At 40.6% G+C, this 26,853-nt stretch overlaps 1 protein-coding gene across 1 annotated transcript in view; it reads left to right on the top strand.

Moving 5' to 3' along the window:
• The first annotated feature begins 446 nt into the window (after nt 1–446).
• LOC142209170 (uncharacterized) overlaps nt 447–26,853 on the top strand; it is a 302,576-nt gene continuing 276,169 nt past the window's right edge. Inside the window, exon 1 of the mRNA XM_075278101.1 lies at nt 447–516. The gene's annotated coding sequence lies outside the window, so the exon portion shown is untranslated. The remainder of the gene's footprint in view (nt 517–26,853) is intronic.

Below are 26,853 nucleotides of genomic sequence, written 5' to 3'. Positions count from 1 at the left end.
ATGGGAGCCGGCATGCGAGCGCTCCCCATAGAAATGAATGGACTGCTTTTTTCCATTAATTTCTATGGGGAGCGCTCGCATGCCGGCTCCCATAGAAATGAATGGGAAGTGTCCGGCAGCCCTGCTGTAACGCCGGCGTGTACGGCTCTGATACACGCTGGCGTTCCGTAGTGTGCATGCACCCTTACATGGGACTGCAGTGAATTTTCTGTAGTGGTGAGTAGGTGCACTGTATGTAGAATGATAATACTCACATCTATGTAATACATTACTATTCATTTAATTAATCCCAGATGGTCTCATTGTAGCAAAAATACATTTCTGGAACAGATTAACCCTTTGATATGTAACCCTGATAACAATATAATGTGCAGTGTAATAACTGATAAATGTGTGGTATCTTTATAGGACTCTCGTGTACACAGTGCATATCCTATACTTCATCATGCACAGGCAGCAGCATAACTTGTGCTTCAGGCTTTACATGTGGATCCATACGAACACAAACAATTATTGGTGAGTTATATGATAAAATACAATCTTTTGTACATCTATTAGTACTAGAGATGAACCAACTTCATTTGGGGTTCAAGTGACTCTAGTCCCAAATTCCTTTTTAGTTGAACAAGTTTGATACAAAACATATCTTAAATTAGCTTAAAACATAATGTAGAATACTTAGTGCTCCTAGGAACCTATCTATAAAACATAGTGTAGAGTATCTTATGGATCAAAACATCTCTTAATTCAATCAGCAATTTTCTAGATTTTCAACAATCTTTCCAAAACCCATTTTTCAAAAGACTTTCAGTTCTGAAAGAACTTTGAAATGCTTATTTATTAGAAAACTCACATAAATCAACTCATTTTCAAAAATACACCCCTTAAATAAGTTAAAGTAGCATGCAGAAAGATTGTTAAAGGGTTCCTATCATACAAACGTTTTTTTTTTTTTTCTGAGTAACCCATTGGAATAGCCTTAAAGGCTATTCTTCTTCTACCTTCGTTGTCTTCTCCGCGCCGCTGTTCCATAGGGATCCTGGTTTTTGTCGGTATGCAAATGAGTTCTTCCGCAGCACTGGGGGTGAGCCCCAGCGCTCAAACAGCACTGGGGGCGTCCTCAATGCTGCGAGAGAACTCCCTCCATCTTTTTCAGAAACGTCCTCTTCACCTGTCTTCCTTTGGTGCAGGTTTCAGACTTCTAGGCCTCGGGCAGAGCAGACTGTGCATGCCCACAGGCCACAGGAAAATGGCCACTTAAACAATTTTGTAAGTGGCCATTTTCTCGTGCTGGGAGAGGACTCATTTGCATACCGACAACCAGGATTCCTACAGAACGGCGGCGTGGAGAAGACAACGAAAGGTAGGAAAATAGCCTCTTAACCCTTTCACTGCCAGGCATGTAGCTATAGGTGCTCCCAAGGTGGCACTTCAGTAGCCGAGGACGTAGTTACTATGTCCTCCCTACTAAGGCAGATATCTCTGGACTGCATCAACATATCTTGATGCTTTAAAATGAATTTTAAAGAAGAGAATCTCATCTTTAAAATGATACCAGGAAATTGATGATTCAACTTACAGTTTTGGAGCCATTCACTGTTGAGAATGCTATTTGGCATTGATATCCAACTGCAGATCTCCATTCCCGACAGCGTTTCAACAGTGAATCACTCCAAAACTGTAGGGTCAATCATCAAGTTCTTGGTATAATTTCAAAGATGAGATTCTCCTCTTTAACCGGTTAAGGACCAGGCCCAAAAGTATGTTAACCCCTTCCCGACATGCGCCGTAATAGTACGGCGCGTGTCGGGTCTGTTACTATGGCGACCGCCCGGGAGCCGGGCGGCCGTCATAGCCGCCGGGTGTCTACTGCTTCAAGCAGTAGACAACCGGCTCTAATGCCTCCGATCGGTCCCCGGACCGATCGGAGGCATTAACCCCTCCGGCGCTGCTGTCAAAGGCGCCGGAGGCGCCATCTTCCCGGCGGCGCATAGGCGCCGCCATTTTGGCAGGGATCGCCGGCTCCTGGAGCATGCTCCAGGGCCGGCCCCCCGTTGCCATGACAGCCGGGAGCCTTGTTAAGGGCTCCCAGCCAGTCTGCAAATTCTCTCTTTTGCAGGCTGGTGTATACAGCCTGCAAAAGAGATGATGCTTTTTTGCAAAGCATTGCAATGCATTAGCATTGTAATGCATTGCATTAGTGATCAGACCCCCTGGGGTTCAACACCCCTAGGGGGTCTAATAAATGCAAAAAAAAAAATAAAAAAAAAAGTAAAAAAAAATATAAAAAAATATAAAAAGTATTAAAAGTTCAAATCACCCCCCCTTTCCCTAGAACAGATATAAAAGTAGTTAAAAACTGAAACATATACATGTTAGGTATCCCCGCGTCCGAAATCGCCCGCTCTACAAATCTATACAAATATTTTTCCTGTTCGGTAAACGCCGTAGCAGGAAAAATAGTCAAAAGTGCCAAACCGCCGTTTTTTCACTGTTTTAATTCTGCTAAAAATTTGAATAAAAAGTGATCAAAGCAATAACATTTCCCGAAAATGGTAGAACTAAAAAGTACACCCGGCCCCGCAAAAAAAACGCCCTATGCATCCCCGTACACCTATGTATAAAAAAGTTACGGCCGTCGGAATATGGCGACTTTTAGAAAAAAAAAATTTTAACACCGTTTTGGAATTTTTTTTAGGGGTCAAAATGTAATTAAAACCATAAAAATTTGGTATCCCTGGAACCGTACCGAAACACAGAATATAAGGGACATGTCATTTTGGCTGCACAGTGAACGCCGTAAAACCAAAGCCCGTAAGAAAGTCACAGAAATGCATTTTTTCTTCAAATCCACCCCATTCTGAATTTTTTCCCTGCTTCCCAGTACATTATATAGAATAATTAATGGTGGCATCATGAAGAAAAAATTGTCCCGCAAAAATTAAGACCTCATATGACTCTGGGAGCGGAGAAATAAAAAAGTTATGGGGTTTAGAAGGAGGGGAGTCAAAAACGAAAAACGAAAATCAAAAAATGCCATCGGCGGGAAGGGGTTAAAGACCAGGCCTTTTTTTTCAAAACTGACATGTGTCACTTTAAATGGCAATAACTTTGAGACGGTTTAACTTACACAAATGATTTTGAGATTGTTTTTTTCGTAACACATTATACTTCATGTTAGTGGTAAATATTAATCAATATTTTTGTATTTATAAAAAAAACTAGGAAATTTGATGGAAATTTGGAAAAAATTGCAATTTTCAAAATGTGAAATTCTCTGCTTTTCAGGCAGATAGTCATACCACCCAAATACATGAATAAATATTATCTCCCATATCTCTGCTTTGTATTGGCATCATCTTTTGATTGTCTTTTAATTTATTTTGGACGTTACAAGGCTTACAAGTGTAACAGCGATTTTCTAGATTTGCAAGAAAATTCTCCAAACCAATTTTTTAGGGACCGCTTCAGTTCTGTAAGGAATTATAAAGGTCTATATAATAGAAACCCCCATAAATCACCCCATTTTCAAAACTACACCCCTCAAATTATTCAAAACAGCATTTGGGATGTTTGTTAACCCTTTAAGTTTTTCATAAGAATAAACATAATATGGAAGTGAAATTTAGACATTTCATTTTTTTTCATTAATACATTCATTTAGACCTAAAATTAACACATTCACAAAGGGTTAAAGGAGAAAATGCATCTCACATTTTGTTATGCAATTTCTCCCGTACACAGAAATACCCCACATGTGGGCGTAAACTGATTTTTGGGTACACAGCAGTGCATGGAAGGGAAGGAGCGACACTGGGTGTTTGAACAGCAGATTTTGCTGGAATAATTTTCAGGCACCATGCCTCATTTGCAGAGCCCCTAGAGTACCAAAACAATGGAAACCCCCCCAAAAGTGACCCCATTTTAGAATCTACACCCCTCACAGAATTCATCAAGGGGTATAGTCAGCATTTTGACCCTACAGTTGTTCCACAGATTTTACTAACATTGGGATGTGTAAATGAAAAATTACTAAAATGTCACTTTATCCCCAAAGTTTTAATTTTCACAAGGGGATAAAGGAGTAAAAGCCCCCCACAGTTTGTTAAACAATTTCTCCTGAACACGGCAATACCCCATGTGTGGCCATATTCTGCTGTATGGGAACATGGCGGGGCTCAGAATGGAAGGAGCGCTATTTGGCTTTTGGATGGCAGATTTTGCTGGAATAATTTTAGGTGCCATGTCGCATTAGCAGAGCCCCTAGAGTACCAATACAGTGGAAACCCCCTAAAAGTGACCCCATTTTGGAAACTACACCCCCCACAGAACATATGAAAGGGTATAGTGAACATTTTGACCCTACAGCTGTTTCACAGATTTTATTAACATTGGGGCATGAAAATGAAAAATTACTTTTTTTCCAATAAACTGTCAATTTAGCCCCAAATTTTTCATTTTCACAAGAGGATAAAGGGGAAAAAGCTCCATAAAGTTCGTTAAACAATTTATCCTGAACACGGCAATACCCCATGTGTGGCCATATTCTGCTGTATGGGAACATGGCGGGGCTCAGAATGGAAAGAGCGCTATTTGGCTTTTGAAGGACAGATTTTGCTGGAATATTTTTCAAGTCCCATGTCGCATTTGCAGAGCCCCTAAAATATCAATATAGTGGAAACCCCCTAAAAGTGACCCCATTTTGGAAACTACACCCCTCATAGAATTTATCTAGGGGTTTGGTGAGCATTTTGGCCTCACAGGTGTTTCACAGATTTTATTAACATTGGGACGTAAAAATGAAAAATTACTTTTTTTTCACAATGTATCGTCCATTTAGCGCCATATTTTTAATTTTGCAAGTAGTTAAAGAATTAAAAGCCCCCCATAGTTTGTTACAAATTTTCTCCTGAACACGGCAATACCCCATATGTGGCCATAATCTGCTGTATGGGTACATGGTGAGGCTCAGAATGGAAAGAGCGCTATTTGGATTTTGGAGGGCAGATGTGGCTGGAATAGTTTTGAGGGGCCATGTCACATTTGCTGAGCCCCTAAAGTACCAATACAGTGGAAACCCCTCAAAAGTGACCCCATTTTATAAACTATACCTGTCATGGAATGAATCAAGGGGTATTATCATTTTGTGCCTAAAATGCTTCCAAAAAATGAATGTCCAAAATGAAAATTGAAATTTTGAAAGAAATATGCCATTTCGGTGCCCAATACGTTGCACCCACTTTGTGTTGTCAGAGACCTGCACTCCTAAAACTATTAAGGGGCCATCCCGAGGGGCAAAAAAATATATATGTGGGTGTAAACTGCTGCTTGGGTACACAGCAGGGCTCAGAAGGGAAGGAGCACTGCGCTTTTTAGCTTTTGGGGTACAGATTTAGAGGGACTTTCTGGGGGCCATGTTCCTTTTGGAGAGACCTGGAGGTAACTGTAAACCCCATTTTGTAGGGGCAAGTTTAGGGTCTCTGCAAAAGTGTCATGGCATCCAAAAACCAAACCATCTGTGCTCCAAAAACCCAATAACCCTTCTGTGTCCGGCTGTGCCCTAATATCAGTTTATAACCACTTATGACATTATGTACGTTATCCCGGGTACACCAGTGTCATACATGTGCCCTAATATCAGTTTATACCCACATATGACATTACGTACGTTATCCCGGGTACACCAGTGTCATACATGTGTCATAAACTGTAGTTTGGGCACACAGCAGGGCGCAGAAGGGAAGGAGCGCTATTTTGGTTTCTGGAGCACAGTTTGGTTTTTGGACGTCACTTTTGCAAAGCCCCTGAATTGTCAATAAAGTGGAATCCGCAGACATGTCACCCTATTTTGGACACTAGCCCACTGATGGGATTTATCAAATGGAGTAGCGAGAATTTTTAACCCTTGAGTGTTGCATTTATTTAGTTTCCAGAAATGAAATCGCAACTGATAATGAGAAGTTAAAAATGAAAAATTTCCAGAGATTCGCCATTTTAGTACCCGATATGTTGTGCCCAACTTATGTCAGCAGAGACACTCCAAAAACTGGTAAGCGGGTGGTATCCCGGGCACAACAGCTTTCAGAGCGTTCATCTCTGATACAAGTCGGACACAACATATTACGCACTGAAATGACGGGTTCCTGGAAAAATGGTCATTTTCACCTCTCACAATCAGCTTCGTATTCATTTATGGATAATAAGTTATAGCAAAACTTGGGGGTTAAAAATGCTGTCTGTACCCCTGGATAAATCCTTCAGGGGTGTAGTTTCCAAAATAGGGTCTCATATCAGGGGATTCCACTTTACTGGCGCTTCAGCTCTGCAAAAGTGTCATGGCATCCAAAAACCAAACCGTCTGCGCTCCAAAAACCCAATAACCCTTCTTCCCTTCTGTGTCCGGCTGTGCCCTAATATCAGTTTATTCCCACATATGACATTACGTCCGTTATCCGGGGTACACCAGTGTCATACATGTGGCATAAACTGCAGTTTGGGCGCACAGCAGGGCGCAGAAGGGAAGGAGCGCGATGAGGCTTTTGGAGTACAGATTCAGATGTTTGGTATCTGGACGCCATGTCATGTTTGTAGAGCCTGTAAGGTACCAGAAAAGTGGATTCCCCAAAGGAGTGACCCCATTTTGAAAACTGCACCCCTCAAAGAATTTCTCAGGGGGTGTAGTGAGTATTAGTATCCGGACGTGACTGCACGGCGGATGGCGAAGAGGGAATATATAAGCGGTGCGGAAAACATTGCAGACACCAAATTCCCTACTATGTCCCAGTAGCTCCTATGATTGGGGGAGTCACTCTGGGGGTCACTTCTGGTGTCTGTTCCCTCATAAGTTGTAAATCTGGGGTGTCCCCTGATATTCGCTCACACTGCTTATACATTCCCTTCCTGACGCCGCCAGTTGTATTCTAATAATTTGGCGATTTTGGGGTTTTTTTGTCTTCACATTGGTAGATGCTATATTTTCTTTATTCTTTTGGTGACGTGGCCATATAAGGGCTTGTTGTTTGCGGGATGTGATGTATTTTGTAATGACACCATTTTTGGGTGCCTACAACATACTGAATACATTTTATTAACTCTTTCTTGCTGGATTTAAAAAAAAAAAAAAAATCAATCCTGGCATTGAGTTGTACCCTTTAAATTTTGCACCATGCAGCGTACAGTATAAGTAACATGTGACCTTTATTCTGCGGGTCGGTACGGTTACGGTGATACCTCATTTATAGTATTTTTTTATGCGATACTAAGTCTGCAGAACAAAAACACATTTGGGGACATAAATCAGTGATTTTTGCATCGCCATCTTCTGAGAGGCGTAACATTTTTATTTTTCGGTTGACAGTGTTGGTTGAGGGCTTATTTTTTGCGGGACAACCTGCGCTTTTTATTGGTACTGTTGTGGGGTCCATATGATTTTTTGATCACTTTTTATAGCATATTTTGTAAGGTGATCTGGTGAAAAATCATTACTTCCGGCGGGTTTTTTCCGTTTTTTTTTCCAGATGTACACCGTATACATTAAATATTATTTCAGTTTTATTGTACAGGTTGTTACGGACGCGGCGATACCAAATATGCATTGTTTTTATTAATTTTTAGTATTTTTTTATATAGTTCATTTTGTATAGAGAAAAAGGGATTTTTGGTCTTTATAACTTTATTACTTTTTTCATACACTTTATTTATTTAACTTTTTTTTTTTAACTTTTTCATGTGTCCATTTAGGACACTTGAATCAGTTGATGCTTTGATGCACAATAGCAGACAGGACACGAGCAGGACATGAGCCTGCTCGTGTCCTGTAAGCTGCAGAGGAAGTGAGCTGCATCGCTCACTTCCTCCACCGCCTGGCAGGATCACCAGGTATGTGGGGGCTCCGGTAGTCTGGGGTCACTGGCCAGACCCCAGACTACCTTGTACTGACATCGGCACCCCCAGATCTCGCTGCGGGGGGTGCCGATCAGCTTTACTCTTCGGCAGATCCCTTTCGATCGCGCCGTGATGTTTCACGGCACGATCGAAAGGGTTAAAACGTTCAGTCGGAACTGAGTCCGACTGAACGTTGTTGAGGGGGTGGTTAGGTGTTAGTAACACCTAATACCTGCCCTCCCCCCGCCCCACCCCCTGCCTAGTGAGTCTCTGAAGACCGGCCGTAAATTTACAATCGGCTGGTCTTAGAGACCAGGACTGCTGGCCGTAAATTTACGGCCAGCGGTCCTTAACCGGTTAAAATGCAATTAAAAGCATCAAGATATGTTGATGCAGTCCAAAGATATAGAGCGCTAAAATGTCCCCCCCTCCTGTCTAAGCAAGTGTTAGGATGTGGCCCCGTAGGTTCTCTCATGTGCACTTAGCCACTCCTCCCTCCCCCCAGAGCAGGCAGCTACTTCACTTAACATTTGAGCAGATAAGCCCAAGGGCTGTGTCAACAATGAATTGAATGAATTAAGATTATGGTCAAACAAAGCAGTTTTGCTGAAGCAGTGTATTTAGGAAAAGTCATAAATCCACATTAACTAACAAGCAGTATAGATAGGATCCTTGTGATGGTTCAACCCCTTTAACATCTCCCTTTATTGTCATCTTCCATTTACTGTACTGTTGCTGATGCTGACTGCTACTCATAAACCATTGCCACAGCTACCAAAACGCGGCCAGATATGTCCTATAGCCTGGTCCATCACATTACACTATAGCACACAAAACAAATCTTGAAAAGTTTGACCATCTCTTCTTACCATAAGGGGTTTAAAGGGGTTGTCTTAAAAAAAAAAAAAAAAAAACTACCTGCGTTCAGTATGGTGAGGTGTTAAGATTAAACTGCACTCATACATATAATAGATATTTATGGCATGAATTCTGTCAGGAAACTGGTGAGTTATAATAAATGTTAGGCCAAGGTCTACTATCTTCAGCCCACTCTGCTCTCTGATTTGGTGAAAGTGGAGCTTGAGGCATAGAATGGGGCTAAATGTGCACCACATTATAACACATCTACACCACAAAGCTGTCATAGATTTGTTGTTAAATTTGCCCCTTTTAATCTCTGCAAGAATTCAGACTCTGAAGCTTGTTTTTGTTTTCTCTTCTAGGTGGAACTTACTCCAGTTTTCATCCGGTCATGCCTTAATGCAACTTATTGTGGCTTTACAGGCAGTATGATCAATAGTCAAGGACGCATATGGGCATCAATGACATGTTGTAACACTGACAACTGTACTCCTACAATTCCTACAAGTAAGTCATCCTATTTGCTGTATTTTATGTTTGACTTTTACTACACATACCTTTACTATACCTGGGAAATGAAAAGATATTGGCTAAGATTCCTAACAAAGCATACTACCATTTAGGTTACACTTGATTTTTTTTTTTTTCTCTTTTATAAACCTGAAACATGATGGATTCATTAATCCAGCCCACTAATCCAGCCCACTTATATAGGCAAGGGGCGGTCACAAGCAAATAGCCCAGCTGCCCACGTCCGAGCGTTCATTGGTCAACACCTATGTCAGTCAAACAGTCGACCACGCCCGGCTGTGACAAGGCAGATTAACCCTTGCAACCCTGGACTGTGCAGAGGAACAGGCAGCGACGCCCATATCATGGCCACAGCTACTGCACAATCCTAACAGTGTCCTGAAAACAAGTCATAGTATAATTTTCAGTCTCTATTTTACTTTGTTCTTTCTCTTGCCTGTCTCCAGTGCCAGATGCCAGCACTAACCCCAATGGAAAGGTCTGTCCATCCTGCATATCTGCTGACTATAGCGGGTGTTCATCCACAGATACTGTCACATGTACAGGGGATGAGGATACATGTGTTCTTGAGAAAGCAAAAATAACAGGTACCAAAAATACTTTCTTTGTCTCACTAAGATTGAACCTTCCTTTAGATATTTCTGATCACTTTTATGTTCACTAAATAGTTGTGTGCTAAAAGTAACAATAACCTGAAATATTGACACATAATACTCTCTATGTTGCTGAAACATTTGTTAAAAAATGATAAAATAACATGTTTTTTTTTAAAAGGTTTTAACTTTTTTTTTAAAAAAAAATTAGCAAACCATAATAAGTGTCATTATTCATAATGTACTCATTTTTTTTATTTGGATTCTTCATCGTTGCATCGCAAAATCCATAAATTTGATGTAGCAATTTGAGGGCTTGTTATTTGCAGGATGAGTTGCAGTGTATCACGTTTGTCACTTTAAGGGTAAGTTCACACGGGTTTTTTGGTCCGGATTTTAAGGCCGTATCCACCTCCAAGTCCTGACCAAAAAGACAGCTCCCATTGAAATTAATGGGAGATGGTCAGAAGCGAGATGCTCATTCTTCAGGCCGCTTTGCCTTGCGATTTGGCCTGAAGACTCTCCTGACTAGACCCATTCATTGGGCCTAATCCAGAGCAGCATGCACGACTGGATGCAGTGCATCGGCATTCAGACGCAGCTACCCGTTTTTTGTTCCAGAAACTGAGTGGACCAAAAAAACCTGTGTGAACTTACCCTTAGACTGATAGAAATACTATTAAATCTTGTCTACTAGGTAAAAAACGATGGCAGGATTATGGATCTTCGTTAGACCAACTTTATTCTCGACAACCGATTGGCACTATGCAGTGATTTTGTGAGGATACTGATGGGCAGAGAGGCAGTTGCTCAGACAAAATCTTTAGATGCCACTTCTGCTATTGACAGCAGCATGTAAGAAGTTTAAATGGTTGCAATCAGTGCTATCACAAAGTACAGAAACTGTAAAAGCTAATACATGTGACTGATGGTGCTTGTTCAGGCTGCAAGTTGCATGTGACTACAGATGAATGAAACGGTTGCGAACAAACAGAATTCATCTGCAATTTTCCAAAAGTCTTGGGCTCTCCACCCATGGACAACAATTAGGCTCTAGTGCCTATGGACCAGACATCGTGAGAGAACCTAGGAGATAGAAGACAAGCTGAGTTTAAGTGTTTATTATATTTCCGGGCCTCCACTTGCATGTGGATTGTGAATAATTCTGGTTCATGGGTGTCACACCTCAGCAGTTTTGGTTTTGAGAAGAACACAGACTTTTGGAAAATTGAAAATGTATTCTATTTGTTTGAGCAACTGTTTTGTTTCGGCCCGAATATTCAAGTAATACGAGGATCATCCTTCTTTTCATGCAACTTTTTATCCATAGACTTCAGTAGAAGTCTCCTGCAACTTATCTGCAACTTTTCTCATTTTAACAAATAACAGCTCCAAAAAAGTAATTCGACATCGAGTCACAGGGAAGTGACACAACTGTTTTAATTTCAAAAGTTGTCTCGAAACTTTTCTCTCCTATAACACATCTGCATGAAGCAATAGACATACAATTGCCATACATCATTAGCATAATATATATATATATATATATATATATATATATATATATATATATATATAGTGCCTTGTGAAAGTATTCGGCCCCCTTGAACTTTTCAACATTTTGCCATATTTCAGGCTTCAAACATAAAGATATCAAATTTTTATTTTTCGGGGAAGAATCAACAAGTGGGACACAATTATGAAGTGGAACAAAATTTATTGGATATTTTAAGCTTTTTTTTTTTTTTAACAAAGAAAAAACTGAAAAGTGGGGTGTGCAAAATTATTTGGCCCCTTTACTTTCTCTGCAGCAAACTCACTCCGTTGAGTTCAGTGAAGATCTCTGAATGATACAATGTTGTCCTAAATGACTGATGATGATAAATAGAATCCACCTGTGTGTAATCAGGTCTCTCTATAACTGCGCCTGCTCTGTGATAGTCTCAGGGTTCTGTTTAAAGCGCAGAGAGCATCATGAAGACCAAGGAACACACCAGGCAGGCTGAAATACTGTTGTGGAGAAGATTAAAGCCTGGGAAATCTTTTTGTATCCAAATCCAGTTTTCAACATCCCAAGGAGCCCTGTGCAAATAATCATATTGAAATTAGGAGTATCAGACCACTGCAAATATACCAAGACACGGCCATCCCTCTAAACTTTCATCTCAAACAAGGAGCAGACTGATCAGAGATTCAGCCAAGAGGCCCATGATCACTCTGGATGATCTGCAGAGATCTACAGCTGAGGTGGGAGAGTCTGTCCATAGGACAACAATCAGTCGTATACTGCACAAATCTGACCTTTATGGAAGAACGGCAAGAAGAAAGCCATTTCTCAAAGATATCCATAAAGAGTCGCGTTTAAAGTTTGCCACAAGCCACCTGGGAGACACCAAACATGTGGAAGAAGGCACTCTGCTTAGATGAAACCAAAATCCAACTTTTTGGTCACAATTCAAAACGATATGTTTGGCGTAAAAGCAACACAGCTCATCCCCCTGAACACACCCTGATCCCCACTGTCACACATGGTGGCAGCATCATGGTTTGGGCCTGCTTTTCTTCAGCAGGGACAGGGAAGATTTTTAAAATTGATGGGAAAATGGATGGAACCAAATACAGGACCATTCTGGAAGGAAACCTGTTGGAGTCTGTAAAAGACCTGACACTGGGACGCAGATTTATCTTCCAACAAGACAATGATCCAAAACATAAAGCAAAGTCTACAATGGAATGGTTCCCAAATAAATGTCTCCAGGTGTTAGAATGGCCAAGTCACAGTCCAGACCTGAATCCAATTGAGAATCTGCGGAAAGAGCTGAAAACTGCTGTTCACAAACGTCTCCATCCAACCTCACTGAGCTCCAGCTGTTTTGCAAGGAAGAATGGGCAAGAATTTCAGTCTCTCGATGTGCAAAACCGGTAGAGACATAACCCCAAGCGACTTGTAATCGCAGCAAAAGGTGGCGCTACAAAGTATTAACGCAAGGGGCCGAATAATTTTGCACACCCCACTTTTCAGTTTATTTGTTTAAAAAGGTTAAAAGATCCAATAAATTTTGTTCCACTTCACAATTGTGTCCCACTTGTTGATTCCCCCCCCCCCCAAAAAAAAAAAAAGAAATTGAAATTTTATATCTTCATGTTCGAAGCCTGAAATGTGGCAAAAGGATGAAAAGTTCAGGGGGGCCGAATACTTTCGCAAGGCACTGTGTGTGTGTGTGTGTGTGTGTGTGTGTGTGTGTGTGTATATATATATGTGTGTGTGTATGTGTATATATATATATATATATATATATATATATATATATATATATATATATATATATATATATATATATATAACTTTAGTAACACTTATAAAGGTATATATCTAACAAGACAGAAACAAAAATAGCTTTGCATTAATATTAAATTACAACTTGTCACACAAATAACAAACCCATATTTTTTGGTGTTATTGGAAAAGCAAAACAGTTATAGCTCTTGAAAAATATTATGAAGCAAAATAAAAAAAATGAAACTGCGTGGCAAGGGGTTAAGGAAACAGCTTAAATATATAATAGGTTGTTTTTCTGATTGTTTCATTCCAAAAGCCATACTTTTTTTTTTTTTTTTTGACAGCCCATTAAGGACCTGTTTTTTCTTTTGCGTGATTTGTTCCAGCCTAGAAGTATGTTCACACGGCAGAATTTGGGGTTGAAATTGAGGCAAATTCCACCTCCAAAAACCCCACGCAAATTCCACCTTAAGGCTAAAGCCCCACAGGATGACCCACAGCTATAAAGCGCTGTGGAAAAAACCGTGGTGGCAACGCATTGTGGTTCCTCCCGCAGTGCTTTAAATAGAAAGTTTGAGGAGTTTTCTGGACCTTCAGTTACAATTATATCTATAGGGAAACCGTTGGCGTTTCTGTAGGCATAATTGACATGCTGCGCTTTCCAAAACCACAAAGTGGGCATGAGATTCGCAAAAATCCCATCCACTTTGCAGTTACTGTAAAAAGCCACAATTTTTCCTGCAGCATTTCCATGGGCAAATTGCACGTTTCCGACCCATGGGGCCCTGGCCTAAGGCTGAGACCCCAACTTTGCAGAGAAGCTGCTTTTTTGTTGCAGATTTTGCTACTGCTTTTTTAGTCAAAGTCAAGAGTGGATTGAGTGGAAGGAAGAAGTATAATAGCTTCCTATATATTTCCCATTTCTTTTGTAGCCAATCTTGGGTTTGGCTCAATAAAAGATAAGACCTCAGCCTTAATCTGCATTGCTATTATTTAGTTTAAACACTGAATTTTTTTTTTTTTTTTTTTTTTTTTTTTTTACAGATAGCAGAAAAATTAAACATCAGACAGATCTTTAGGCAGATTTCTCCTGGTAACTTCCATTGACCTGAAAGGAAGGCAGGGAAATTCTGCCCGGCTGGTGTGAGTTTTGCACATTCCACAAACAAAATGAAATTCTCTTGAGCTGAATTTTTCCAGTTGTATAAATTCCACAGTGTGAACATATCCTTATACTGAAAGAAATACTATTAGATCTTGCCTCTGGTACAATCTACTAATTAAAGATTTCTTGGTGATCATTAGGCTTCTCCTCCATAGCAACCCATTGGCACCCAAAGATGGTTTTGTGGGATTGCTGCTGGGCAAGGAGGCAGTGGCTCATACAGACTCCTTAGATATCATGTTTGTTATTGATAGCAGCGTATAAGGGGTTAAATGGGTGCAATCAACAGCAACATTTGGTAACACAAATGGCATTCAATGTATGTTCTTATGTCCATCTTTGCAGGATCCGATTCAGTTGCATTTTCAACTCGGGGATGTGGGACTAAATCACTCTGTAGTATCTACAGCCAGGTCATACCTGTTTCCGGTGCATCGGTTGAATTCAACATTACCTGCTCACCAGGTACACAAAGTGTCTATAAAGTCATCCTGACTCCAGCCATTGTGTGTCTTTTATTAATGAGATTCTTATCTCAGTTATTATAGAGGTTCTCAGAGAATTGAAAAAAATATAAAAACATATGAGGGCACTTGTACTGATAGATGGCTGTATATTCTTAGTAAGATACAGGAGCTCATTCTGCCCTATGGAGTTTAATTGTACAAAACAGTCTACCAGCGCTGCCCTGTGTGTAAAACCTGTCCTAACATGTAATTATGATGGGTTCCCTGCTGCTGAAGGGGGCAGAGCTGGGGCAGGATAGGGAAGATGAAGGGGCAGAGCTGGGATTGGGCAGCTTAATATAATTTATTTAGAAATGGGGAGTGAACAGCAAATTAGACAGAAAAGAGACACCTAGTGGCAGGAAATTTAGAGAGGTTTTTAGGCAGAAAACAGCTACAGTCGTATTTAAAGTGCATTATATGCAGTGAATTCCCTGTAGTGGTGAGTAGGTGCACTGTATGTAGAATGATAATACTCACATCTATGTAATACATTACTATTCATTTCATTAATCCCAGATGGTCTCATTGTAGCAAAAATACATTTCTGGAGCAGATTAACCCTTTGTTATGTAACCCTGATAACAATATAATGTTCAGTGTAATAAGTGATAAATGTGGTGATTGTGTCATATCTTTATAGTTCTTTCATGTACGGAGTGCATGTCCCATACTTCATCATCATGTACAGGTGACAGCATAACTTGTCGTTCAGGCAGTACATGTGCATCTATATACACAGAAACAATTATAGGTGAGTTATATGATAAAATACAATCTTTTGTACATGTATTAGTATGAAATTAACGATCCAAAAAATTGGTTTGGTTTTCCACCCACCTATCATTATTGTACTCTATGTTCTCTTCATAATCCAGTGTATATTAAACATAGACAAGACCTTGATACCCCCTATATGAGTGCTAACAGACATTCACAGTCCTCGCTGATGTCAAAGGAGGCCGAAAACATAATTAGCAAAGACTGGGCCCCATAGTGATCTTTTGCTATAGTGATCTTTTGATATGATATAGTGCCTTTTCATGGCTCTCACATGGTGCCGGCACAATATGATTCCTCCTTTACTTGCCCCAGATTTTAAAATATTCCTTTAGTGACCTACATGGTATAATGTCCCAGTTACTGGACCCTACACAGTATAACACCTCATTTACTGGCCCTCACATGGAATTAAGGCTATTTTTCTGACCCCCACATTGTATAAAGCCTCTTTTATTGGTTCCCCCATTGTATAATGCCAAATTTACTGGATTCCCCAACAACAAGTATAACAAGTCATTCCCCAGCCCAAGGTAAAACACCCCCTTTACTGGCTCCCAGATGGTATAATGCTCCTTTTACTGTATGGGCTACAAAATATAAAGAACCCCTTTTTTATTGCCTTTTTATTTGCCTTCATAAAGTTTGATATCCAAATAACTTGATAGCTGAATAAAGATTTACTTGTTCCATCTGTACAGATTTTGACGTATTGCATTTAAGCGCACGCAATGCCCCACACTTCCCTATGGGTTTTTGACCCTATTGAACCTTATTGTCTTCCTCCTTTGAAGTGGGGACAAAGTCGCTGCCACCTAAATTGAGTTTCATATTTCATACTACTTGCTTGTTGTGATGATTCACAACACCATAAGGTTAGAGGCCAATCAGGCATTCTTACATCACTCTTTCATCTCGCTCAAGGTGTGTTATGCTAAGTGCCGCTCGGCGTCTTCCCTTTTCTTTTTGTGAGAATGGAAATCTACACTGGGAAATCATTGTCAGGATATGATTAACTCAGATGGGAATTTATTCCAAATATGTGTCACATTATAACACATCTACATCAGAAAGCTGACACAGATTTGTTAATAAATTTCCCCTTTTGTAAGAATTGAGACTCTAGATTGCCAAACAATGCGAGAAAACGCTTATTTCTAATCTTTTGGTTAGTCCCTTAGTAATGTATGTATTTCATTTTTAGGCTCAGCTATTAGTCCAACTCTCATCAGGTCATGCCTTAATACAAGTATTTGTGGCTTCATGGGCAGTATGAGCAATAGGCAAGGACGTATATGGGCATCAATGTCATGTTGTTACACTGACAACTGTACCCCGACTATTCCTTCTAGTAAGTCATCACTTTCTTATATTTCATTTTTAACATTTTCTAAATATACCTTTAGCACACTGGGGAAATGGAGTGATATTGGCTAAGATTACTGTGGGGAAAATTCTAAATCCTTCTCAAATCATGACATCACTGGTTGTCTGAAACAAAATAAGATTAGTTTTATTATAAAAAATTGTATATATTTGCCTTACTGGTTGCACAATTTTATAGGTTGTTTTTTCACTATACGTAAAAATATGCTGACATCATATAACATACAGTATATCACAGGAGACAGAAAAAAACTTAAAGATGAATAGAGTAACTTGTTCATTAGTTATCTTATCTTTTATAAACAATAACTGTGTTCAGTATATATAAATCATACAACCAAGGCCTCATTCACATCTGCATCGGTAATTAGTTCGGGGGAGTCCGCATAGAGACCCCCGAACGGACTACCGAACGCATTTGCAGGCAGTGTGCAGTGAAAACACACGGACCCCATAGACTATAATGGAGTCCGTGTGCTGGCCGCGAGATCTGCACAGGGAACATGTGGACACAAATGTAGTTCACAATCTACTTTTCTGTCCGCATGACTTGTGCAGAGATCTTGCGGCCAACACACAGACCCCATTATAGTCTATGGGGTCCGTGTGCATTCACTGCACACCGCTTGCAAATGCGTTTGGTATTCCATTCAGGGGGGTTCCCATGCGGACTCCCCGAACAGATTACACGTACACGTGAACGCTTTCCATTCACTTCAATGGGAGCGCTCGTAGTGAAAAAAGCAGCCCATTCATTTCAATGGGGAACGCTCGTATGCCGGCTCCCCATTGAAATGAATGGGATCCGCTTTATACGCGCTGATTCTGACCGTGTTTTAACGTTCAGAATCAGGCAGCGTATCAGTAGTGTGAAGGGGCCCTTAGGGCCCATTTACACAGAGTAAACGCGCGTGTATTTTGGCAAAATACACATGTAACAAATAAGACTCCCATTGCCTTCAATGACATTTTACATGTGTATTTTGACGTGTTTTTTTACATGTGTAAAAAAAGTCATTGAAGTCAATGGGAGTTTACACGTGTATTTTTTACATGTGTATTATGCCAAAATACACGGGCATTTACTCTGTGTGACTGGGCCCTTAGTTGAAGCATTTTTTTCCTTTACTTGTCTAAAACATGTTGCTGAAGAAACTTAAATTGAAATTGTGCCCCTGATCCAAGAGTAAGTTCTCTACTGAATTTCATTTTTAATTTTTCAATTTTTTTTTTTTTTTTTTTTTTTTTTTTTTTTTTGTAGCAAGAGAAATTGGAAATCCAGACATCAGTGGATTTGTTAATTGAGTTAATTGATGTGCTCGGATCATGAAGGGACCCCATTAACTAATCCAGGGTCCATTGGTTATCCATCAAGGTACCTGTGATTTAGACAGAAGTAAAAGTTCTGTATGCAGAACTTTTTCTTTTGCAATTTTTTAACAGATTGCAATAAGGGCTCCTAAGGAACCTCCGATGCAGAAGTGAACGTACCCTAAATTAAGAAGAGGATCTAATAGATGTCTTTTTAAAAGGGTATGACTACATTATGACTGTAAGCCCTGGACTGACCATGGGGCTAAATATCAAGGCTGACAGCTTTCATGGACCTATGATCTGGGTCATAAGACTGTGGAAACCTGCGGTTACAGAATAGTTGCATATTATATACACTGTAGCCGGTCTTACATGAGCTATACCCATGTATTTGAGGGAACACCCAAAGTAACTTTTGGAGACTCATGTACGTAGTTATAAAAAGTTGAGAATCTCAACATTGGAGCATGAGATAACCATAAATTGGAACCACTGGTATCAGTTTGATCCGCTCTGCAGTACTATGTGTATAATGTATAACTGATGTTCTTGCTGACATGATGTTACACATAGAAAACAGTACAGTGAAAGAGTCATGAAAACAAGTCATTGTATAGTTTTTCAGTCACTAGTTTACATTGTTCTCTCTTTCTTGCCTGTCTCCAGGTCCAGCTGTAAGCACTATCCCCAATGGAGTGATCTGTCCATCCTGCGTGTCTGATGGCTCTAGTGGGTGTTCTCTCTCAGATACTGTCATATGCACAGGGAATGAGAATACATGTATGGTCGAGAAAACAAAAGTAGCAGGTAACAAAAATACTTTGTCTCATTAAGATCGAACCTTCCTTTAGATACTTTTGAGTACTTTTTTTTGTTTGCTAAATAATTTTGTGATATAAGTAAAAATAGTCTGAAATATTGCCACATAAACTTCTCTCATGTTACTGATAGACACAAAAGTAGAGGCAATTGTTAAGAAAATCTTTCTATTTTTTGGCTGAAAAATTAAGAGAATAAGTCAAAATTGGCATCAATAGCCTTACAGCTGGCAAAAAAATGAGCCCTCACTCTGCAGTGTAGATGGAAATATAAGAAAGTTTAGATGTCAGACCATGGCAATGCAAAGAAACAATTTTAAAGGCTAAACCAAATAAAGGAAAAAACTATAGAAATTTTTTTTGGGGGGTGTGGTCTGTATGAGCGCAAAGATGGCCACAGAGTAAGAGAGCTCCGCTGCCAGTTTTCTTTTAAGCGGCTCACTGCAACACTTAGCAGCCTTACCATCCGGTGGAAGGATCTATTAAGGTCCATGGAAGTTCCTAGCTCCAGCAGCGATGGCAAAAAGGGGGAAGCTGGGGGCGCCTAACCATCTGAAGGACTTTTTTAACACCGCTCCTCCGTTACAAGATGGTGCTGATGGTGAGCTCCCAGACTTGGCCTCAGGGGAATCTCCACTTTTTGATTCTGAGGGGCTCCAAGCAATTCCAGCCTGTGCCCAAACAGCTTCTGAGTCCTTTTAAAGGAGATGATGCCCACTCTACACATTCAGAAGGACATTACTAGAACTATTACTAATGTATCTTCCACTGTGGATTCTCTTGGTGAAAGGGTTAACCATGTAGAGCACAAGATGGGCGAGTATACCACTGCTCACAATTCTATTGTTGATGCATACAATGACTTAGAAGAGGAACTGAGGGCAGTTAAGTAAAAGTTAGCTGATTTGGAGGACCGTAATAGACGCAACAATGTCAAACTCTGTGGCGTCCCTGAATCTGTTTCAGCTAAAGATTTGGTCTCTTAGGGAGCGTTCACACTACCGTCGGTGTCCGACAGGTAGTGTCCGCTCCTAGTGTCTGCTCAAAATCTGTCACTGACATTAGGAGCGGACACTAGCTGTGTCCGTGACACCTGTCATTTATTTCAATGGGCATCGGGTGCGTTCTTTTGCACTCCCTGTCGGACACTGGCGGTAGTGTGAACGCTCCCTTATATAAAACAACTTTGTCGCTAAGCTCTGAGGCTGATTTTATTATCGACAGGGCTCACAGGCTACTGAAACCGAAAGGTCTGCCGGACCATATACCCAGGGACACTATAGCCTGCATTCACTCTTACCATGTCAAAGACTGCCTCAAGCAGGTGTCCAGGAAAAGTGTGTCTCGGCCAGAAACCTTCGCTAAGGTGAAACTATTTACGGATCTTTCACAAGCTACACTTGCCCCCAGGAAGAAATTTCCCCAGTTACAGCTGTAGGTACCCTACAAGCGAGGATTCCCGATGAAAAATCATCCTTACTGCTAACGCTTTGACCCATACTTTTAATTACTACAAAACTGGGAAAGCCCTTCTTCCACAATTAAATCTCGTCTATAGAAGACTTCTTCACTAGAGATGAGCGAACAGTGAAATATTTGAGATCCGTTTCGAATAGCCCCTCAATATTCGACTATTCGTATAAATGAATGAATATCGAACCCCATTATAGTCTATGGGAAAAAATGCTTTGTTTCAGGGGAAGCCACACTTCGACTCAGGAGAGTCACCAAGTCCACTATCACACCCCAGGAAATGATGCCAACACCCTGGAATGCAACTGAGACAGCAGGGAAAGCATGGCTGGGGGCATCTAACATTCCCAAGTACCTGTATTTTGCCACTATTTCATCGGGATCCCTGTCAGCTTGCGATATGCGGGAGGTGACTTTTACTCATAGGAATGCATTGACCAGCGTTGGTTGGCCAAATGCCAGAGTACAGCATTCCACCAATCAACACTGGTTCTGCCGGAGGAGGTGGAGTCTAAGATCGGTCCACAGTAGTCTCCATTGTGGTCCGATCTTAGATGTAGCAGTGTTGAGCGCACAGCTCTGCTACACCAGAGATGTAGCAGAGCTGAGTGTGCGCTGAGCTCTGCTACACCAGAGATGTAGCAGAGCTGAGTGTGCGCTGAGCTCTGCTATATCAGAGATGTAGCAGAGCTGAGTGCCAGAGGAGGCGGAGTCTAAGATCGGTCCACAGTCCGATCTCAGATGTAGCAGTGTTGAGCACACAGCTCTGCTACACCTGAGATGTAGCAGGGCTGAGAGTGCACTGAGCTCTGCTACACCAGAGATGCTGTAAAAAGAGGCTTGCAGTTCTGCAGCGGATGTACTGTGTGTGCAGAAGATGCACTTCTGTGACCCTCGACCCCCAAAGTGCTCCCATAGTATGTTTCCTTATGTTTTCTGTGCTAATGCCTTGAGAAAAGTGGCAGGGGTCATTATTGCATTCAAAAATATGGTTTCCTTTCAGGTATGTGTCCTCTGGGACACGAGGGAGCGCTATGTTGCTGTTTGTCTTATTGATAACTGCCCCTATACTATCCTTAATACCTACTGTCCAAACTCATCACAGATCTCTTTTCTTGACTCGACAATGAAAAAGGTTAGGAAAATTGCTCAGTCCCATCTCATAGTGTGTGGCGATTTCAGTATTGTACATGATGCGGCTGTTGACTCCACCTATGGCGGCAGACATGTACCCCAGCATCTGGGACCTTGGCTACGTCGGGAAGAGCTTCACAATGCATGGAGGTGGTTCCATGCCTCTGAAAGATTTTACATATTCGGCTAGACATGGCTCGTATTCTCGAATTTACATGTTTTTCTTTCCCACTGATTTACTCGTTAAAGTACAGGGTTGTGACTTTGGTAATCACACGTGGTCTGACCATGCACCTGTTGCTCTTACTGTTTAATCTGGTGTCCCTACTTCCCCTACAAAGACGTGGCGTAACAACACATTTGTCATGCCATTAAAAACAGTTAATGAGAAACTTTCAGCCGACATCTCTGAATCTTTTAGTATTAATGCCGTGTCCGTAGATAATAAATTTAGCCTTTGGAACGCACATAAAGCTTTTGTTAGAGGTTTACTGATCCAGCATACCTCGCGATTTAAATGTAAATAAGTGCAAGTAATGAAGGAATTACTGGCTTCTTTTACTAATTTAGAAAATCAACATAAAATCACTCCAAACACTGCATCTCTTTTGACTGTATTATTAAAAACCAGGAATGACCCCTAAGGTTGATCCGGTCTTGAGATTTCAGGATCGTTTTTAAAATCCGATTTCCATCATTTTCCAGCCGATCCCGATCTCAATTCCAATCCTAATGCAAGTCACTGGAATTTTTTTTTATATTTTTATTAAGATCGTTTTCAAAAGCTATGAAAAGTTACCAAAAAATACATACAAGTTCTTAGAATGCATAGAAAGAGCAAGAGAACACTTAAATGGCCATAAACATTGTTTTTTAATCACTACACAGCGTGGAGTCCAAAAATTGAAGCACATGAGCCTGTCACATAATTGACCTCTTCAAATGTAAGCATAGCTGGTAAAATATAACCAAGCATTGTGGGAAATAACCTTCGACCTTGATCCCCCTGGAAAAGATCGGGATAGGAATTCCGATCGCGATCGTGAAATTTACTTGATCGCTGATCGGCATCCGATCTTTTCTGATCTCAATCGCTCAACCCTAGTCACCTGGCCCTGTTGGGTTCTCTTGGGAGTATTATAGACTGTTTAAAACACACATTCTCCCTTATCTTACGCATGTTTTTAATTTAGCTATGTTCACAGGTATGTTCCCTCCTGAGATGTTGTCTGCCATGATAGTAACCCTGCCTAAGGCAGGTAAAGACCCTGTTCTCCACTCCAACTTCCATCCCATTTCCTTATTGAATACGAATGTCAAGCTATATGCCGAGGTCCTTGCGAACAGGCTCCTTGACATCCTGCCAATGCTGGTTGGACGGGACCAGGTGGGAGTCACAAAGGGATGTAAGGGTCCAGATGGCACGAGGAGAATAATCAAACTGATCGCTTCTGTTTGTGCTCGGCGGGTACCTTCTCTGCTCCTTTCTTTGGATGCGGATAAAGCGTTTGACAGGGTTCACTGGGGATACTTATTTGAAGTATTATGCAAGTTTGGCTTTACTGGGGTCCAATTGCAACTGCCATCTCTGCACTTCATTCTAACCCTTCAGCTCGTGTGGTGGTGAACGGTGTCCTGTCCTGCCTCTTCCCCATTACCAATGGAACTAGGCAGGGATGTCCATTGTCTCCTTTAATTTTCTCTCTCATGATGAAAACCTTGACTGAGAGGATTAGATGTCATCCAGATCTTGTAGGGATTGGGATGGGTAGAGTGGACCATAGGATCAGTTTATTTGCTGATGACATTATCCTGTGTATTTCCTACTTTGAACATGCCCTGCTTATAGTGTTGGACACATTGTCTGGATTTGACTCTCTGTCATACTACAAAGTTTATGATTCCAAGTCTCAAATTCTGGGGATGAACCTCTCCACTTCTAGCATCCAACATTCAGGTATAAAAAAAACTCTTCGCCTTATCAGTGGTGCCCGCAGTTGATTTCGTACTTGGATATTCGTCTCACTCCTAACTTTTCACAGAAAATCCACAAAGGTTTCCTCTGCAGACTTTTTGCATCAATTATACCTATAGGGGAAACCACTGGTATTTCCATAGGTATAATTAACACACTGCAATTTTCAAAATCTCAATGGTTTACGCCACGTGGATCTAAATCTGATAGACATACTATTAAACCTTAACTATTGTAGGATCTATGAGGTGGACAAAGATGGCAGACTTTTGGATCTTCATTAGACCATCTTACTCCATGACAACCCATTGGCACCTTGCATTGTTTTGGTGGGGATGCTGATGGACAGAGTCAATGACTCAAATAACATTTTTAGATGCCACTTTTGCTATTGACAGCAGCATATAAGGGGTTTCTGGTGAGGCAGGAGAAAATTGCTTGGAAATTTTTCAAGGATGTTTCAGAGAATTACTTTGGCAACTATCGAGCACCAAACTACATCAAATTGGTTGACAACCATCTTGAAGCTTACAAAGTGATGACGTGTAACATGTCATTGAAAATTCATTTTCTGCTTTCTCATTTGGATATTTTCCCTGCAAATCTTGGTGCAGTCAGAGATGAACATGGCAAACTGTTTCACTAGGATATTGCCATGATAGAGAAGCGTTATCAAGGCTACTGGAATCCATCAATGCTAGCTGACTATTCGTGGACACTAATACAGGACACATCAGTCCAGAGTACAAAAGAAAATCAGCAGCTAAACACTTTTTATTCATTTGAACTAATAACAGCAATTATGAAACATGTAAATGTTAGCAAACACTTCATCTGATGGTTCTCAAAATTTCTATGTGATACAGACTGTGACATTATATTTCTGCTTTCGCTTTAATGGGTCTATCATCACTTGAAATTTTCAAGGAAACAAAACTTTTGTAAAAATCTGTTGTCCAGTTTTACATATACTGTATACAGAAAGTAATCATAATTCCGAACAGGAACATGTAGCAACTGAGATTGCTTTGAATTATTATTGACTTGCAAATTGTTCCACAAAATAGAAAAGTAAAACAGTTATGGCTTTCAAAAGATATTCTGAAGAAATGATAAAAATTTAAAATGCACAGCAAAGGGTTAAGGAAACAGCTTAAATGTGTATAAAATCCAGTTTGCCTTTCTGACAATATATGAGATCTAATACTGTACTCAGTGAATGTTGTTCTGTTCATCTTTGCAGGATCCTATACATTTTCTGCTCAAGGGTGTGGGACAAATTTGTTCTGTAGTGTCGGCACCCTGTTGATATCTGTTTCAAGTTTATCAATCGAATACAGCTTTGCCTGCTCACAAGGTACACAAAGTGTCCATAATGTCATCCTGACCCCAGCCATTGTGTGTCTTCTACTAATGAAATTCTTCTTCTATCAGTTATTAAAGAGATTCTCAAACATTTGGACAAAAAAAAACAAACATAAAAACATGTCAGGGTACTCGTTTTGATAGATTCCTGTACAGTATATTCTTAGTAACACACAGGCGATCACTCTGGCCTAAGACGTATGATTGTAAAAAATGAAAATGGCTACCAGCGCTGCCCTCTGTATAAAACCTGTCCTAGAATGTTGTTATGATGGGTTCCTTGCTGCCGGAGTGGGCAGAGCTGGGGCAGGGCAGGGAGCATTAGTGAGGTTGGGCCTAATAGTATTTATTTAGGAACAGGGAGTGAACAGCAACTTAGACAGAAAGGAGACACCTAGTGGTGGGAAATTGAGAGATTTTCAGGCAGAAAACAGCAACATTTGTTATTAAATTGCATTATATTTTGGTTCACTATCACATACTCTATGAATTTAGACTGAGGTCCAGTTTTATTATTGTGGTTATGAATAGAAATTGACACAAGTGGCACATCTTTGGCGCAGTGTGGTGAATCTATGGTGGCCACTGTGGACTTTCTGCCTCTATTATATCTGTACGAAAAACAACAGCATGTCTGTAGATATTATTGACATGCAGCGATTCACAAAAACACTAGCATTTTTTTTAAATCACAACGTTTCTGCTACAGATTTTTTTTCTGCAATGTGTGGATGGGATTAGCCAGGTAATGTAAAATGCAGTGATTTTTTTTCCATGGGGCCCCACCCTGAGGTTTACAATTAGTCTGTGTTCTGTGTCATTCATACTGTCTGATGTCATATTTCCTGCTGTATGAGCTAAAATTCTGTAAGGAGTTAAACCTGATCTAATAGCTGTAATGATATTGCAGGCTCAGTATAGTGATGATAATTTAGTATGACGTGATATGGGATCACATGTGTTATTCACACCTTTACATGGGACTGCAGTGAGTTTCCTGTAGTGGTGAGTAGGTGCACTGTATGTAGAATGATAATACTCACATCTATGTAATACATTACTATTCATTTCATTAATCCCAGATGGTCTCATTGTAGCAAAAATACATTTCTGGAGCAGATTAACCCTTTGATATGTAACCCAGATAACAATATAATGTGCAATGTAATAAGTGATAATTGTGCTGATTGTGTCATATCTTTATAGGTGGCACTCTCTTATGTACACAGTGCATGTCCTATACGTCCTCATCATGCACAGGTGACAGCATACCTTGTGCTTCAGGCACTGAATGTGGATCCATACACACACAAGCAATTATTGGTGAGTTATATAATAAACAATATTTTCTACAGTTATTAGTACTAGAGATGAGTCAATTTAATTTGGGGTTCAAGCGACTCTGGCCCCTAATTCCTTTTTAGTTGAACAAGTTTGATATGAAACTTAGCTTAAAACATAATGTAGAATACTCTTAGGGCTCCTAGGAACCTATCTATAAAACATAGTGTAGAATACTTTCAGGGATTCTAGCAACAGATTGCTAGGATTGTGCAGCAGGTGCGGCTAAGGGATCATGTTGCGGCCCGTTCCTCTGTCGTAGCGTCTTGCTGGCTGTCAACTCCTCCTTTTTGCTGGCAGTCCAGCATAGCAGGGGTTAATCCCTTTGCAGCCAGTGGGCGTGGTTGGTCTGTTGACTGACAGTGATGTCAGCCCATGAGCGCCCGGCTTGGGCAGCTAGGCTGGCCGATTGAGACCGCCCTTTCTCCATTTAAGGAGACAGGTTCC

This window comes from Leptodactylus fuscus, chromosome 6 (assembly GCF_031893055.1).
Source record: "Leptodactylus fuscus isolate aLepFus1 chromosome 6, aLepFus1.hap2, whole genome shotgun sequence".
Classification (NCBI taxonomy): Eukaryota; Metazoa; Chordata; class Amphibia; order Anura; family Leptodactylidae; genus Leptodactylus; species Leptodactylus fuscus.
This window is presented reverse-complemented; position numbering and strand designations above follow the sequence as displayed.